General features: G+C 46.9%; 1 long non-coding RNA gene across 1 annotated transcript in view; it reads right to left on the bottom strand.

Annotated features, from left to right (window-relative positions):
• LOC132530714 (uncharacterized) overlaps positions 1 to 13112 on the bottom strand; it is a 44360-nt gene that overhangs the window by 9875 nt on the left and 21373 nt on the right. The window lies entirely within an intron of this gene.

The raw sequence follows: 13112 nt of genomic DNA on the forward strand, positions 1-13112 counted from the left end.
GTTATACTTACACTGAACATGTATGTGGCTGGACAACTTTTTTAAATGCTATTTTTGTTTTGTTTCTGTATTTTCCTTTTTGTCTTTTTCAATCAAGGAGCCAGGTCCTTAGTATGTCTTAGGGTTTTTTTCAGCTCTAAATCAGAAGCTGTGTGACATCATCGCTCTTCCTTTGGAAAAGTGCCCCAAGTCACTAGGAGATTGTGCCGCTGCATGATTTCTGCACAACAAGATGTGAAAAGGCGTGCTTCTGAGAGTTACATGATCCCAGAGTATGGACCCCGTGCCACAGAAGAACATGGTGCTGTGTGTTTGGGGCAGGATGGCACCTGCACAGAACTGGAACTCACACTCAGCTCCCAGGCAGTGCTGCATAGCAGTGCAAGACCTTGGAGGGATGGCTGCTGGGAGTGTCTGGTGAGGTGAGCCCAGCACAGGGCGGTCCTTGCTCAGCAAAAAATCACACACTCTACATGTGGCCTCTCAGCCAAGACCTCTCTAAGGTTGAAAAGTCTAGGTCGTCTTGGACCAAGTGGAGGCAGCAGTAACCCTGACAGCTCAAATAGCAGAGACGTTTCTCCATTTGTCCAGACCACGTGGGCCTCTTTGATTCCAGTTTGATTCTGCACAGGCAGCAGCTTGTAGTCATGAAAGGGATCGTGTTTCTGCCCCGTCCAGCTAGATGAGCATTTAGACTCAGATTCTAATTGCCTTCAAGCAAATACATCATATGGGTTTTCCTACCATCTGAATGTGTGCAATGACATTCCTGCCTGCCACTTTTTTAGAGTAAAAGAAATAAGGCTGCCCTCGTTCCCTTGTTTTGAGGGAATTTTTAGTCCTGGTGGAGACTGGGGAAGTACTGACTAGCCTAACAATTTGCATTTAACAAACTGCAGGGTGGGAGTGGCCAGCCTTCTCTAGACTCCTTCTTGAACTGTGGGGAATCCTGGGAGTAACTTAGAATGAAATGAAACCCAGATAGGGATGTTGGTTGCTCCAATTTCATCCCTTTCTCATCACGAGCCTCATCAAGGCCGTGGAAGTTTCTGACTTGGACAGAAGTATTCTTTTCTCCATCCTCTCAATCAGCTGTTTTGGAGAGCTGATAAAGGTCACATTTCTTCCTAAAGGAAACATAAAACAGTCTCAAGATAAGGATGACACCACAGGCCTCTGACTCCCTCATCGACCCTTTGTTCAAAACTCACTGTCTGAGAAGAATGGTGGCTGCGTTAGGAAGATGGGTCCCTTAGCTCACTCTTGGACCTGATCTTTACTTAAGCTTCCCTCTGGGACACAGAATGGGCCCTTCTCCCATTGAGCTTCTTTGCTTCATTGCCTTATCTGGTTATCTCAGCACTGGCTGGACAGAATTCAGGAGAACCTGGTCCACAGAGGATCCCAGCCCCAGGCTCTGAGTACAGTTCACAGAGGATAGGGTCTTGTGTGGTGAATAGACTACCAGCTATCTCATGGGGAACAAATGAAGAACTAACCAGGGTCAGGGGTGAAGGGACTTAACTTACAGTGGAATTTCCCTGGGTTGCAACAAAGCAGCTGTGCATGACAGCTGTCTTTAAGCATTATATGAACTATCATACGGTATGTATTTTCTTTGTGCATGTGGTTTTATATGTAGGGCAGAAAAGGGAAGAGGTTGAATTCTATGTACTTTCTGTCCACATTGCCATCTGAGTAGTCATGGCCACTTGGCCAGGGATGTTGGGATGCAAGCTGCTGGTGAAGAAGTTGGCTAGGTGAACTTAAACCCTCTTGCTGCTCTTAGGGGTTACATCTTGGAGAGTACTGGCCTGGCAGTTGGGAGAGCAAGGTTCCAATCCTGACTCTGGAGAGAACTCTCAGAATCAATCAATCAACCCCATTATACTCCTTATTTCCATTAATATGTTCTATTGAAGAGAGTACTTGGTCATCTAAAGTCTTCCCATTGATTACAGATATCTACAGTAGGTAATAATTTAAGTAACAGATTTGCTGCTGTTTGCCATAAATAAGCATTTACAACTTATAACTAATATTTTTAACCACTTACAACAGGGTAAGTAGTACCTTTAAATTTATCAGATTAGAGAACTAATAGATAACCCGGGCCAATTTTCAAAAGCTAAGTTTAGGTTTCCCTGCGTCCTCTTCAAAACGAATATCTCTATTATTTAGAGTTCAATTAGGGAAGCAGAAGCACTATGAGTGATGTACAATAAGGGATTTATTATAAAAATTGTATCTTATAAAATTATGGGAACTGGTGAAGAAATCCTCTCTAGATCCTTCTTGATATCCTTGATCCTTCTTTTGATTTATTTTTACAGTCCAGGAAAGCCAGATGTTATATGGAAAGATCATGTGATTGGAGTCATGGCTATGAAATCTTGTCAAGTGACTCAAATTCTCTGAGCCTCAGTTTCCTCTTCTGTACAATGGAAACAATAATATTTCTCAGGGTTGATGTTAGGGTGAATGGGACAAAGCTTCCACCTATAGTATACCATATTTCATTGATTCCAAGATGCACAATATTTCACATCTTAACCTCTTTACAACAGTAATGAATCTTGTAATCAATGGCATGTTATCGTCTAATTGAGAACAGTTTTTCCCTTTCTCAGTGTCAAATAAAATAATGAAAGCCCAGAGTAACAACTCAAATGATGCAGGTGCAGGTATCATTTTATTATGCAACTAAAAATGACCCTCAGTGCACAAGCGGAAACCCCAGCACCCCCTAGAGAACACACATGTTTTCCTTCATACATTGCATTCCTTTCCCCAGTCATTGGACTAACCCTTCAACTCCCATTTCTCATTATTCAGATTAGTGAAATGGAAAATATGAGTTTCAGAATCTGACATATTAAATGTTAGATCTTGCTGCTATGTGACATTCTGAGCTTCAGTTGTGTGTTCCATAATTTTGTATAATACTATTAACCCAAAAGGACTGTTAAAAAGATTAAATGAGATGATGTGTGTTAAGTCCTATCAGTGCCAAACATATTGTGGGCAGTCAACAAATTCTCCCTTTTTCCTTCCTTCTCTCACTGCCACATTCTATTCTTCTACTGAATCTTTGGACTGAAGGAAGGATGGATCTTCTAGAACACAGTCATACTTGCTTGTTTACATATTGTGTATGACTGCTTTTGTGCTATGACAACAGAGTGGAATAGTTGCCAGAGAGACAGTATGGCTTGCAAAGCTAAAAATACTTACTATCTGGCCATTTACAGAAAAAAGTTTGCTCATCCTTATTTAGATTCTTACAGCATCTAAAAATCCCCACCTCCCCTCCATTTGTGTTACTTCTCTGGCTCAAGAGAGTTTCATTAGATGAGAAAGTGAATGCCTCATCCGAGGAGTCAGGACTCTTGGGCTCTGACTGAAGCTTCAATACCAGCAGAGCAGAGAGGATAGTTGAGAGAATTTTTGATGAGGAAAACAGCCAGGCCAGAGTGAAAGGCAAAGATGTGATTATGTTGTTTCTGTGGTTTGCAGTCCTCCCTCCTTTTTTTTTTTTTAACACTCTTATTTTTCTTTAATTGAAGTGCAGTTTGTGGCAATCTCTGCTTACAGCAAAGTGACTCAGTTACACACACAGAGACATTCTTCTTTATATTCTTTTCCATTATGGTGTATCACGGGATATTGAATATAGTTCCCTGTGCTATACAGTAGGACCTTGTTGTTTACCCTCCCCTTTTCTTTTAATTCTGGAGTTATAAAAGCAGGAGCGAGGGAGGGAGTGACAGAAGCAGCTTACAATGGGCAGCATCCCTGGGAAAATGCAGGTCCTACTCCTTCTACTGCTCTTTCTCTTGCCTCCTGAAGCTAGAGCTGGTGAGTCCAGGGTGGAACTTTTCTGTCCTCTGGGTACTCTTAACTTACTAAGCTGAATCAAAGAGGACCCTAAATTGACCCTGCAAGATCCCATTGCAAGTGTTCCAGGGGGGGAACCTCTATCTGGAAGAGTCATACCCTTTCCCTGCAGATGATGACAGTGTCCCAGGGATGGGAAGTCTTGGGTGGAGGAAGAACAGGAAAATGGCTTTGGAAGTTCCTCTTGACCTTTCCTGAAAATATCCATGATTCTGATTCATGGTCCTTCTCTGGCCTTGCTCTCATGTGGACGTCAGGATGGGGATGAAGAAATGTTTCACAACAGCTCAGAATCAAGACCAGCCACTGTGTTCTCAAAAGTATGATGAGGACTGACAGGGTGCATTGGAGAAGGGGAAGCCAACAGAATGACATGTGGAGAGGTCTGAGCTACTTTAGAGGTAAGGGTGAGGATGCAGGGGATTGTCGCACATCATTCATCTCATTTTTCCCACCTAACGCTCTGTCTGACAGTTCGGTGAGCCTGTGTTTGAGGATTTGGATTCTCTGTTTCAGAGGAGATTATCAGTGGCATTGAGTCCAAGCCACACTCCCGCCCCTATAAGGCCCATCTGGAAATAATCCCTGACGAGGAATACGTTGCCACCTGTGGTGGGTTTCTCATAAGTCAAGAATTTGTACTGGGGACTTCCCTGGTGCCGCAGTGGTTAAGAATCCGCCTGCCAATGCAGGGGTCATGGGTTCAAGCCCTGGTCTGGGAAGACCCCACATGCCACGGAGCAACTAAGCCCATGCGCCACAGCTACTGAGCCTGCGCTCTAGAGCCCGCAAGCCACAACTACTGAAGGCCATGCTCCTAGAGCCTGTGCTCCACAACAAGAGAAGCCACTGCAACAAGAAGCCTGCGCACCACAACCAAGAGTAGTCCCCACTTGCCACAACTAGAGAAAGCCCATGCGCAGCAACGAAGACCCAATGCAGCCAAAAATTAATTAATTAATTTAAAAAAAAAAAGAATTTGTGCTGGGACTTCCCTGGTGGTGCAGTGCTTAAGAATCCGTCTGCCAATGCAGGAGACACGGATTCAATCCCTGGTCCAGGAAGATCCCACGTGCCGCAGAGCAACTAAGCCTGTGCGCCGTAACTACTGAGCCTGCACTTTAGAACCTGCAAGTCACAACTACCGAGCCCAAGTGCCGCAACTACTGAAGCCCATGCTCCTAGAGCCTGTGCTCCACAACAAGAGAAGCTACCACAATGAGAAGCCCACGCACCACAACGAAGAGTAGCCCCCTCTCGCTGCAACTAGAGAAAACCCACATGCAGCAGCAAAGACCCAATGCAGCCAAATAAATAAAATAAAATCTTAAAAAAAAAAAAATTTGTGCTGACAGGTGCTCACTGTTAAGGAAGGTAAGAAAACTTTGAATAGCTCTCTTCTCGTGTGAGGAGCTGTAAGAACCAGAGTTATACACACCAAGGCAGGGATTCTTGTGCCTGCTCATCTCAGGATGATCAGCAATGCACACTGGGAGGAGCCAGGCCAGTTTCATTTGTCATGTCCATTTCCAGAGGCCAGGGCATCATTCAGGGCAGCCCGGGTCAAGGCAGGCCAACCCTGCCTCCTTATCCTGGTGCTGGCAGAGCTCTCGCAGTCCATGTAGCTGCCTGGGCCTGGGCCTTCCTGAAACGGCTATGATCTCTGGGGGGAGCTTCTGCCCTGAGCAAGATCTGCGTTCCTCAGGTGGCCCTGCACTGGGGCACAAGTGGGTCTGGGGTCTCTTTGCTCACAATGGTCCCTCCTCCAGAGACCAGCACCTTTTCCTGCCTCTCTCCTCCCTCCCTGCAGGCATGTTAGGGTCACTCTTGGAGCTCATGACACGAAATAGAAAGAATCCACATGGCAGTAGCTGGAGGTCGAAGAACAGCTTTTTCAGCAACCTCAGTGACATGTTACTGAAGGTGCCATCGTTCTTTCACTTCTCAGCCCCTCCTTTACCCATTCTCCTGAGCTGTGCATTTCTCATTCTATGCCAACCCATTTCCTTGGGGCCCCCTCCACTCCATGTCATCACCACCCCACTGGGGAGAAGCTCTAGGCCCTACCTGGGGACCTTCTACCACACCACTCCCTCCACTCTCCCTGGGACTGGCAATCCACCTGCTCTTCCTCCCTCACGGCTACGAACAAGAGCCGAGCTGACCCACACCACAGGGACAATCCCCCTGCCTACCCATCTACCTTCATTCCACCCAGGAGGATGCGCCAGGCAGCTGGCTAGGGGAAGACAAGGGTGACAGAGCCAGTGTCACATACTCTGAGGGAGGTGAAGCTCAGACTCCTGGATGACAAGACCTGCAACCACTTTCTTTTGCCCAGTCATAACCTCCAAATCTGTGCAGGCAATCCCAGGAAGAGAAGATCAGCATACAAGGTAACCACATACCTACACCTCCGTCTCCCAACTCAGTACTTGGGAGACAGCGTCCTCCTGGGCGGCGATGGGGTCAGGAAGTCCCGAGTACAGTGAACATGTCTGAGTTCATGGGTTTCTAGGACTGTGGAACTGGACTCCTCCTTCCGGGTGCCATCCTTCTATAGCCACGTCCTGCTTCTAACCCTCCCGTCTATCCTGCCGTACAGGGCTCCAGGAGAGAAGTGAAGAAGATGGAAGGGACAGGACTAGAGTTGTGGTTCTATGCCAGAGAGAGAATGAAGACAGGAAACCCCTGTCTAAGGAGGTTTGATCCCTAGCCAGGGGATCCCCTGTCTGAGGAGCCAGGATCCCTAGCCAGATTCTGGGGTATCTTGACTGGGGTGCTGAGAGAACCAGGATGACGTGACAGAAAGGAGAGAAGAATGCCTGCTGCTCAGGATCTGCTTTCTCTAACCCACAGGGCAATTCTGGGGGCCCCCTTCTGTGTGCTGGAGTGGCCCAGGTACTGAGTCTTATGGAAGTACAGACACAAAGCCTCCTGGTGTCTTCACTCGAATCTCCCCATATGTGTCCTGGATTAACGAAGTCCTAAATGGCAGTTAGCCACAGAAGCCTGGCCAGTCTGCAGGAGAACCCCAAAGCCAGAGCCCTCCCTGGTAGTCCCTGCATTCCACAGGAGCCTGGCCCCGCCTGTGCCCAGGAAGGCTCTCCAAGAACAACAAAGCCCCTGCTGGTTGTATCCCCAGCAAACTTCAATCAGGATGCAGCCTGCAGTGTGTCTGTGGGACTCTCCTCTCTCCCCCCAGAGCTGCTCTGCTCTGCAAGGAGGAGTCCAGCTCCGCCTTTCTAGCTTGAATGAACACTAGCACTGGGCTCCCTTCTTGCTAAGTAATAATCTTTCCTACCAATTCCCTTGTCCATTGTGTGGTGTTAAGAATTATTAAAGAAAACATTTTCACCTGCACAACAGGATTTACCATCCAGAGTAATACTAGCACTGACTTACCTTCTTCCTCCACCACCACCTCTTCCTCCTTCTCCTGTTCCTCCCTCCTTCTCCTCCTCTCCCTTCTCTTCCCACAAACCTTGTGCCTCAGCCAGTACAATTCAGGGCATAGATGTGCCGTAGCAAACTCTCCATAACTATTTCTGGAGACGGTCCCAGGCTTGGGCTGTTGATACCTTGCATTCACCCCTCTCAATAATGTGTCTGGGGCTTCCCTGGTGGCGCAGTGGTTGAGAATCTGCCTGCCAATGCAGGGGACACGGGTTCGAGCCCTGGTCTGGGAGGATCCCACATGCCGCGGAGCAACTGGGCCCGTGAGCCACAACTACTGAGCCTGCGCATCTGGAGCCTGTGCTCCGCAACAAGAGAGGCCGCGATAGTGAGAGGCCCGCTCACCGCGATGAAGAGTGGCTCCCGCTTGCCGCAACTAGAGAAAGCCCTCGCACAGAAACGACGACCCAACACAGCCAAAAATAAATAAATAAATAATACTTTATAAAAATGCAAATCTGAGTATGTTCATTACCAACAGGTAACCCTAGAGCACCTTCCTGTTGCTCTCAGGATTTAAATAATTAATTGATTGATTGATTAATTTAAAAAATAATAATAATGTGTCTGCAGCCAGAGAAGCATCTGTCAAGTGAAAAAGGAAAATTTCCCAAGTACAAGAGCTCAGGACAGCGGGGAGGGATGAGCCCTGGAAGTCTTCAGGACGGGTTTGTCAACTGCAACAGTCACCACGAAGTAGGGCCATGCCAGTCCAGAAGAAAGTTCCCCTAGAATGTCAGAGTGAGTCTGGCCCCTGAACTACATCAGAGTCACCCAATTCAACTGTCATCTTCCTTTGGAAATGACACGGTGTCTCCAGTCTTCCAAAAGAGAAATCTGAGTTAGGTCAAGTTCTCCAAAATTTCCTCCTGCAAGTGAACTGCAATGCTCTGAATGCCGGACCCGCCAGCATCTGAGATGAAAGAGTGCACTCACAGCCATACATACCCGAATACAAGGCAAATGGAGCATAAACTCCAGCTAACTCTCAGAAGCCTGCCATTAAAGGGCCCTCATACAGGTTTCACCATGGTCCCGAAGAGGCCTAAGAAGATAGGCCTGGCCTGTGCAAGAAGGAGCTGCTACTCCTGGCCCAGACCAGGGACCCATAGCTCCATCTTCCCCACTGCCTGTCAGCCCACAGATCTGGGCTTCCAGCTCTGCCACTGATCAATGTAGACGTAAGATAAAGAAATCGTGATAAACATAAACATCTGATTATAAACACTAACCCTATGTAGAAAACAGATATATGTACATAAATTTTTTTAAAAAAGAAAAATCTTGGCAGGATCTCAGAAATGAAAGAACTTATGCTGGAATGACAATAAACAATTTTTACGCCCTAACTCTTGTTTTATATTTATGTAATTAAATAAGAGTTTTTAAATGTGAAATACAAGGAGCAGAAGCCCTATGGGTAATGTTTGCTTGGGAAACCAGCACACATACTGAGCTGTAGCTCGGGCCCCACCCACTGTTGACCCCCAGATCCTGAGGACAGCACATCCACAGGGCAGCCCTTCTTTCCAGGAAGCTGGACAACTGGAGACATGGGGAGAACAGTCAGCCCACCCTGCCAGCCTGGCCCCCAAGAAGTGGTAGGGCTGGTGGAGACTGCAAGGAGCTGGACTGAACCCACAGGATGAACTGGACCCCAAGGGGCTGACAAGCACTGACTCTAGCTTGGCCAACACTGCAGACCAAACAAGCATCACATGGACCCCTGACACGGAAATAGCAGTTGCTGGCCCAGCCTCCCAAAAAAAGATAAGCACATCAGCATCACTGCAATGTTTATTCTGTGATGCAGAGGGTAGGGTCCAAGGAGTGGGCCCGCCTAACCAACACTGAGAGCAATAAGAGAGTCTCAGCACCACAGGGTCAGAAGGAGAAACGGTCTAGATAAGAGGGCTTTGCTCAAACTCATGGGAAGAGGGCCTCTGTACAGCTGATGCCAGCACATAGGGAAGTGCTACAGAGCCAGTTCCTCCTGGGGTCACAGTTGTCGGGGCCGAGGTCATAAAGCCCAACAGGAAAATATCTGCTCTTCCCACCCCACCCCAATGTTCATTCCTTCCCCAGGAACCTGGTGATTGTGTCTCCCACACCCACAGCTCCTCTGACAACTTTTACCCTCACATAGTCATACCCTGTGTAGTGGCTTGGCATGTGGGTATAATGACGGAATAGTTATGGTTGTACTGCATCCTTTAGAAACTATATAATGAAGTCCTAACCCCCAGTACCACAGAATGTGACCTTAAATGGAAATAGAGTCATTGCAAATGTAATTACTTAAGATGAGGTCATACTGGAGTAGGATGGGCCCTTAATCCATATAGCTGTCCTTATAAGAAGAGGAGAGGGGGGACTTCCCTGGTGGTCCAGTGGTTAAGAATCCACCTTCCAGGGCTTCCCTGGTGGCGCAGTGGTTGAGAGTCCGCCTGCCGATGCAGGGGACACGGGTTCGTGCCCCAGTCTGGGAGGATCCCACATGCCGCAGAGCGGCTGGGCCCGTGAGCCATGGCCGCTGGGCCTGCGCGTCCAGAGCCTGTGCTCCACAATGGGAGAGGCCACAGCAGTGAGAGGCCCACGTACTGCAAAAAAAAAAAGAATCCGCCTTCCAATGCAGGGGACGTGAATTTGATCCCTGGTCAGGGAACTAAGATCCCACATGCCGTGGGGCAACTAAGCCCGCATGTCGCAACTATTGAGCCCCTGTGCTATGGAGCCCACACGCCGCAACTAGAGAAGCCCATGTACTGCAGTGAAGATCCCACGCGCCACAACAAAGACCTGATGCAGCCAAATTAGTTAATTAATTTTTTAAAAAAAAAAGAAGAGGAAAGAGGGAATTCTCTGGCTGTCCAGTGGTTAGAACTCAGCACTTACACTGCCAAGGGCCCGGGTTCAATCCCTGGTCAGGGAACTAAGACCCCACAAGCCGCATGGCACAGCCAAAAAAAAAAGAGAAGAGGAGAGAGACACACGAGGAGAAGGCCATGTGAAGACAGAGGCAGAGATTGAGTGATGCATCTATGAGCCAAGGAACACCAAGGATTGACAGGTGTAAACAAACTATACGGGAGAGGTGTGGGACAGATTCTTCCTCATAGCCCTCAGAGGAACCAATCCTGCCAGCACCTTGATCTCAGACTAGCCGCCAGAACTGTGAGAGGATAAATTTCTGTTGTTTTAAATCACCTCGTTTGTGGTACTTTGTTATAGTGACTTTTGGAGTCTTATACGAGAGTCAAGGCAGAGTTTTGGGAATTTAAGGTTTTCTCCAAAAATTGCTATTTATTTTAATAAGTGATTCATATTGAGTAGGCTTTAAATTCATAAAAAGCTTTGCCATTCAAACATCATCAAGGAAAGGATCTATGATGAGTGCGGTGAAGAGGTCATTAAAACCACATTTATAGGGTGTAACTCCAGCTTGCTTGAGAAAAAAAATTTTTTTACTGTAATTAGAATAACAGGCCCAGGACTTTACTCTTGCCTTGTCCTCATAATCCACTGCTCCCTGCTCCTGAGCCCACCCCATGGGCTGCTCCATCTCTAAGACCTTTCCCTGTAAGAAACTGCCACCCTGCTGGAAACTTGCCTCAGAGTGAGTCAGGAAAGACCCCTGGGTGTGATTTACAAATCACAAAGCTGACAAATTACTTGTATCCAGAATATATTAAGTACTGACAAACCCAACTCCATTAAAATATGGACAAAAGACATAGACACTTCACCAAAGAGGATTTACAGGTGGAAAATAAGCACATGAAAAGATGTCAACTTCATTAGTCATTAGGAAATTGCAAATTAAAAACACAATGAACTACCACTACACATCTATTAGAATGGCTAAAAATAAAAGTACCAAAAGTACCAAGGGCTTGCATGGATGCAGACCAACTAGAACTCTCATACATTGCTGGGGGAAATGCAAAATACAGTCACTTTAGAAAATAGTTTAGCAGTTTCTTACAAAATTAAATATACACTTATTATACGACCTAGAATCCTACCCCTAGATGTTTACCTTCTAGAAATGAAAACTTAAGTTCATGCTAAAATCTGTACACAAATGTTAATAGCAGCTCTATTCATAATTATAAAAATCTGGAAACAAACCAAATGTCTTTCAACAGGTGAATGAATAAACAACCTGTGATGCATGCATACAATGCAATACTACTCGGCAATAAACAGAAGCAAACTATTGCTCATGCAACAACTTGGATGAACCTTAAAGGCATTATGTTGAGTTTAAGAAGCCAGCCTCAGTAAGTCACACATTGTATGATTCCATTTATATGGCATTCCCAAAAAGGCAAAACTATAGTGATGGATAACAGATCCTGCCTATGCTTTCTGGACTATTCATTTGAACATTCAAGGCATGCAGCAATAAAGAGTGCAAAGATTTTGGACTTCCCTGATGGCGCAGTGGTTAAGAATCCACCTGCCAACGCAGGGGACACAGGTTCTATCCCTGGTCCAGGAAGACCCCACATGCCATGGAGCAACTAAGCCCGTGTGCCACAACTACTGAGTCTGCGCTCTAGAGCCCACGAGCCACAACTGCTGAGCCCATGCACCACAACTACTGAGCCTGCGAGCCGCAACTACTGAGTCCGCATGCCGCAACTACAGAAGCCCACGTACTGCAACTACTGAAGCCCGCGCACCTAGAGCCTGTGCTCCGCAACGAGAAGCCACCGCAATGAGAAGCCCGTGCACTGCAACCAAGAGTAGCCCCCACTCACCGCAACTAGAGAAAGCCCACGTGCAGCAACAAAGACCCAACACAGCACCCCCCCCCAAAAAAAAAAGAGTGCAAAGATTTTGAACTTTAAAATTAGATGAGCCTGGGGCTTCCCTGGTGGCGCAGTGGTTGAGAGTCCGCCTGCCGATGCAGGGGACAAGGGTTCGTGCCCCGGTCCGGGAAGATCCCACATGCCGTGGAGTGGCTGGGCCCGTGAGCCATGGCCGCTGAGCCTGCGCGTCCGGCGCCTGTGCTCCGCAGCGGGAGAGGCCACAACAGTGAGAGGCCCGCGTACCGCAAAAAAAAAAAAAAAAAATTAGATGAGCCTGTGTTTGAATCCATGCTCTTCCATTTTCTGACTTTGTGCCTCTTTAAGCCCAGTTTCCTCATCTGAGGAACAGTGGCGACAGTGAACTATGGTAAGAAATTTTTTATTTTTAAATCATCATGACTTCTTTTGGTATATAGTGCTATGAATTTTAACACACATATAGATTCATGTAACCGCCACCAATATTGAAATACTCAACAGTCTCATCACCTCCCCAAACTCCCTCACGCTATTCTTTTATAGTCACATCTCCCTACACTCAACCCTTGTGTAAAAGAACTTCAGGTTGAGGATGGAGAAAGGAAGTAATGGAAAGAAGGAGAGAGAGGGAGAGTAAAAGAGAGAGGAAGAAAGAAAGGAAGAGGGGGAAAGAGAGAGATTCAGAGAGAGATTTTCCTAGCGGTAATTCAGAGTAATATACAATTGAGATACAAGGTTATGTATACACCTCTCCCTGACCACCCACCACACTTCCTCCAGATGCCAACCCATTCATTTTCTCTTCTCTCTGAACAACCTGGCTTTGGTCCCCAGGAAAAGAAGCATTAACGCTGTCCGTGGTCCTGATTTCCTCCCTCTACCCTTCCCCAAATGTGGTTTGGGGAAGCTCTACTGAAAAGAGTTCTACTGAAAAAAATCCCTAAATGACACGTGGAGGGTTGG

This window comes from Lagenorhynchus albirostris, chromosome 1 (assembly GCF_949774975.1).
Source record: "Lagenorhynchus albirostris chromosome 1, mLagAlb1.1, whole genome shotgun sequence".
NCBI lineage: Eukaryota > Metazoa > Chordata > Mammalia > Artiodactyla > Delphinidae > Lagenorhynchus > Lagenorhynchus albirostris.